The sequence below is a fragment of the Salvelinus alpinus genome, chromosome 36, assembly GCF_045679555.1.
Source record: "Salvelinus alpinus chromosome 36, SLU_Salpinus.1, whole genome shotgun sequence".
In the NCBI taxonomy this organism is placed as follows: domain Eukaryota; kingdom Metazoa; phylum Chordata; class Actinopteri; order Salmoniformes; family Salmonidae; genus Salvelinus; species Salvelinus alpinus.
The window spans coordinates 14,063,953-14,069,952 of NC_092121.1; positions in this window are offsets into that span (position 1 = coordinate 14,063,953).

The window sequence follows — 6,000 nt, forward strand, 5'->3', positions numbered from 1 at the left end:
TATAGAAACCCTTATCTGAATGACTCAGAAGCATGGATATGGATCAGCCTCTCAGACAGTACCTGGGTTGATGAGGCTAGGACTAGATCATTTCTTGACCCCTTTAGAGAGATCTTGATTCTATGTTCAATTATTGACCTATGACAAAAACAGCTAATATCCTGTAACTACATACAGAACATTGGATAAACAGAATATTGCGTTTTCTGTTGATACATTGTGAAGACACCACTTGGTCTTTCACTTTGTTGTCTGTGCACAGATGAAATCAATGTCGATGAAACATCTAGAATAGAAATAGCATTAGTCTACGTCAGGAAGATATAGCTCAAGAGGTTATTTAAGTACAGTTGATGTGATTAGGGATCTCCTAGTGATGACCCGTCTGACAGACAGTTAAAAGACAATTAACTGTTGACAACCATTTTTCCATAAACAACACTGACATTTAACTTTAAAAGCAACAGAAAGTCAAAACATGGTGTTAGTATTAGTAGGTCAATATGTAAATATTTTAAGACCACAGGCCCAGCCTTTTCTTTATGTGCGCTAACAGTAATACTTGGATAATTGGATTACAGGGGTTAAGAAATTAGCACTGACTTACCTGGATGGGGTTTGACTTTACTATAGGCAGTACATAGAAAGACAAATACACAGTATGCATTCTACATGAACTGTCTTGGTGTGTACAGTCGGAAGTTTACATGCACCTTAGCCAAATACATTTAAACTCTGTTTTTTCACAATTCCTGACATTTAATCATAGTAAAAATTCCCTGTCTTAGGTCAGTTAGGATCACCACTTTATTTTAAGAATGTGAAATGTCAGAATAATAGTAGAGAGATTTATTTATTTCAGTTTTTATTTCTTTCATCACATTCCCAGTGGGTCAGAAATGTACATACACTCAATTAGTATTTGGTAGCATTGCCTTTAAATTGTTTAACTTGGGTCAAACACTTTGGGTAGCCTTCCACAAGCTTCCCACAATAAGTTGGGTGATTTTGGCCCATTCCTCCTGACAGAGCTGGTGTAACTGAGTCAGGTTTATAGGCCTCCTTGCTCACACACGCTTTTTCAGTTCTGCCCACAAATTTTCTATGGGATTGAGGTCAGGGCTTTGTGATGGCCACTCCAATACCTTGACTTTGTTGTCCTTAAGCCATTTGCCACATCTTTGGAAGTATGTTTGTGGTCATTGTCCATTTGGAAGACCCATTTGCGACCAAGCTTTAACTTCCTGACTGATGTCTTGAGATGTTGCTTCAATATATCCACATAATTTTCTTTCCTCATGATGCTATCTATTTTGTGAAGTGCACCAGTCCCTCCTGCAGCACCCCCACAACATGATGCTGCCACCCTCGTGCTTCACGGTTGGGATGATGTTCTTCGGCTTGCAAGCATACCCCTTTTTCCTCCAAACATAACAATGGTCATTATGGCCAAACAGTTCTATTTTTGTTTCATCAGACCAGAGGACATTTCTCCAAAAAGTATGATCTTTGTCCCCATGTGCAGTTGCAAACCGTAGTCTGTCTTATTTTTGGGGGTTTTGGAGCAGTGGCTTCTTCCTTGCTGAGCGGCCGTTCAGGTTATGTCGATATAGGACTAATTTTACTGTGGATATAGATACTTTTGTACCCGTTTCCTCCAGCATCTTCACAAGGTCCTTTGCTGTTGTTCTGGGATTGATTTGCACTTTTCGCACCAAAGTACATTAATCTCTAGGAGACAGAACGCGTCTCCTTCCTGAGCGGTATGACGGCTGCGTGGTCGCATGGTGTTTATACCTGTGTACTATTGTTTGTACAGATGAACGTGGTACCTTCAGGCGTTTGGAAATTGCTCCCAAGGATGAACCAGACTTGGAGGTCTACAATTTGTTTTGAATGATTTATTTTGATTTTCCCATGATGTCAAGCAAAGAGGCACTGAGTTTGAAGGTAGGCCTTGAAATACATCCACAGGTACACCTCCAATTGACTAAAATTATGTCTATTAGCCTATCAGAAGCTTCTAAAGCCATGACATAATTTTCTGGAATTTTCCAAGCTGTTTAAAGGCACAGTCAACTTAGTGTATGTAAACTTCTGACCCACTGGAATTGTGATACAGTGAATTGTAAGTGAAGTAATCTGTCTGTAAACAATTGTTGGAAAAATTACTTGTGTCATGCACAAAGTAGATGTTCTAACCAACTTGCCAAAACTATAATTTGTTAACAAGAAATTTGTGGAGTGGTTGAAAAATAAGTTTAATGACTCCAACCTAAGTGTTTGTAAACTTCCTACTTCAACTGTATATGTATACAGATTGTGTGTTATGTTAAAGCCCTTTGTGCTGTGCTGCATTGAGTACATTGCATACACGCATTCATTCAATATGTTTCTCCTCCCTCAGTTAGTTTTGATGGACGTCTGGAGAGTGTCTCCCAGACACTGAGAAAAACACACCGTTTCTTAATATGGTCCAGACTGGGAGGACCTGACCTACGGCTGGGCGATATATTGAATGAATTCGATTAATTTGAATGTATGTTTTTGCGCGATATTCCAAATGCCTGTATCGCAGAATCGATATATATATATTTTTTTCGTTTTTATTAGCGTTTATGTCCGATAGTTCTCGTGTTGTGTTTTTGGTCTCGTCCCGTTCGCTCCTTCTGTGTTGAGCACCTTACCATTTAAACCAGAGATCTGGATATAATGACGAGATGCTAATGTCTCCACCCTAACAATGGCAGTCATTGTCCTAAAGGAGGGAAGGCAGGCGACAAGCTTGGTTAAAAATAAGCGCATATAAATTCATTGGAGTTATTTTGGACAGATTTTGGAGAGAGTGAAACCTATCGCTTCGCCTCTTTCTCTCACCCACAACAACGAAGATAAGAGATCACTTCCTACTCTCTGACACATAGTTTCAACTCGCTATTTGCATTTGAGGTTTGGTCCAACAGAATCGGTCATATTGACACTGAAACACATGGATACATTATTTTACTGTAATAAAGGAGAAGTTAACCTTTCGAACCATACACTGTTTATGTTTAAACTCCTCAAATTTCGAACAGAGCACGGATGTACCAGTGGACATTTATTCTGGAAAAGTAATACTCAGTTTGTCGCGCGCGCATTACGGTACCACGTATCGCTAGCAGCATTTTTGTCAAATAAAGATTGTTATACTAGTTGTTTAGTATGTGTTTAAAAATGTACAATAATCATAAAACAATTATATTTGTCAACTCGTTCTCATTCTGAGAAATAAGGTAGGCCACTTGATTTCAACATCTGAATAAACTGGACAGGCTAGCATGCTGTTCAAACAGTTGGAGACGGACAGAAGGGTGTGTTCATAACAATTCAACTGTTTAGCCTTGTTAGCTGAATTCAAAGCTTGTGATTATACCTAGATCAAATTTGGCTAAACTTGAAATAAAAATATTAGCTGGCTACTCACTAGCGCGTGGGCTTTTGCTTGAGAGATTGTTTATGAGACCGGTGTACATTTTCTATAATGCCTGCTGCATTATTAGTGAATGTGCAGTATGTATGGTTCTGGTTAAATTCTTAACAAAAAGGCACTTTTTATAGACAGACCTGAAAACCAGATCAGTGATTATTGCACAAAAAAGCAGGTACAACTATTTTGATCAAATCAAATCAAGTTTATTTTATATAGCCCTTCGTACATCAGCTAATATCTCGAAGTGCTGTACAGAAACCCAGCCTAAAACCCGAAACAGCAAGCAATGCAGGTGTAGAAGCACGGCGGCTAGGAAAAACTCCCTAGAAAGGCCAAAACCTAGGAAGAAACCTAGAGAGGAACCAGGCAATGAGGGGTGGCCAGTCCTCTTCTGGCTGTGCCTTGTGGAGATTATAACAGAACATGGCCAAGATGTTCAAATGTTCATAAATGACCAGCATGGTCAAATAATAATCAGGAGTAAATGTCAGTTGGCTTTTCATAGCCGATCATTAAGAGTATCTCTACCGCTCCTGCGGTCTCTAGAGAGTTGAAAACAGCAGGTCTGGGACAGGTAGCACATCCGGTGGACAGGTCAGGGTTCCGTAGCCGCAGGCAGAACAGTTGAAACTGGAACAGCAGCAAGGCCAGGTGGACTGGGGACAGCAAGGAGTCATCATGCCCGGTAGTCCTGACGCATGGTCCTAGGGCTCAGGTCCTCCAAGAGAGAGAAAGAAAGAGAGAAGGAGAGAATTAAATTATTAGTGGGTTTTATGGTTGTGGAAGGCATATATTCAGCCTATGTATAATTTTACAAGCTCTGAATTCAAACATTATTGCTGACTGTTTTAAATGCAGTGTATTTGACATTTTAATTGTACAACAAAGCTTATTTAGAGAAAACACTTTTTTTTAAATGTAGATATACAGTACCAGTCAAAAGTTTGGACACACCTACTCATTCTTGGGTTTTTCTTTATTTTCACTATTTTCTACATTGTAGAATAATATTGAAGACATCAAAACTATGAAATAACATATGGAATCATGTAGTAACCAAAAAAAGTGTTAAACAAATCAAAATATGTTTTATATTTTAGATTCTTCAACGTAGCCACCCTTTGCCTTGATGAGAGATTTTTTACCCTCGTGGCATTCTCTCAACCAACTTCACCTGGAATGCTTTTCCAACAGTCTTGAAGGAGTTCCCACATATGCTGAGCACTTGTTTGCTGCTTTTCCTTCACTCTGCAGTCCATCTAATCCCAAACCATCTCAATTGGGTTGAGGTCGGGTGATTGTGGAGGCCAGGTCATTTGATGCAGCACTCCATCACTCTCCTCCTTGGTCAAATAGCCCTTACACAGCCTGGAGGTGTGTTGGGTCATGTCCTGTCAAAAAAACAAATGATAGCCCCACTAAGCGCAAACAAGATGGGATGGCATATCGCTGCAGAATACTGTGGTAGCCATACTGGTTAAGTGTGCCTTGAATTCTAAATAAATCACAGACAGTGTCACCAGCAAAGCACCATCACCCCTCCTCCATGCTTCACGGTGGGAACCACACATGCAGAGATTATCCGCTGTTTCTCACAAAGACACAGCGGTTGGAACCAAATATCTCAAATTTGGACTCATCAGACTAAAGGACAGATTTCATTCGGTCTAATGTCCATTGCTCGTATTTCTTGGCCCAAGCCAGTCTCTTCTTATTGTTGCTGTCCATTAGTAGTGGTTTCTTTGCAGCAATTCGACCATGAAGGCCTAATTCACGCAGTCTCATCTGAACAGTTAATGTTGAGATGTGTCTGTTACTTGAACTCTGTGAAGCATTTTTTGGGCTGCAATCTGAGGTGCAGTTAACTCTAATGAACTTATCCTCTGCAGCAGAGGTAACTCTGGGTCTTCCTTTCCTGTGGCAGTCCTCATGAGAGCCAGTTTCATCATAGCGCTGGATGGTTTTTGCGACTGCACTTGAAGAAACTTTCAAAGTTCTTGACATTTTCCGGATTGACTGACCTTCATGTCTTAAAGTAATGATGGACTGTCATTTCACTTGTCTTATTTGAGCTGTTCTTGCCATAATATGGACTTGGTCTTTAACCAAACAGGGCTATCTTCTGTATACCACCCCTACCTTGTCATAACACAACTGATTGGCTCAAATGCATCAAGAAGAAAGAAATTCCATAAATGTACTTTTAACATGTTAACTGAAATGCATTCCAGATGACTACCTCATGAATCTGGTTGAGAGAACGCCAAGAGTGTGCAAAGCTGTCATCAAGGCAAAGGGTGGCTACTTTGAAGAATCTTAATTTAAAATATATTTAGATTTGTTTGACACTTTTTTGGTTACTGCATGATTCCATATGTGTTATCTTCACTATTATTCTACAATGTAAAAAATAGTAAAAATAAAGAAAAACCCTTGAATGAGTTGGCGTATCCAAACTTTTGACTGCTATTGTATATCGTTAATCGCCCAGAAGTTTGAAAAAACCAAGATATGAGTTTTTAAGCGAT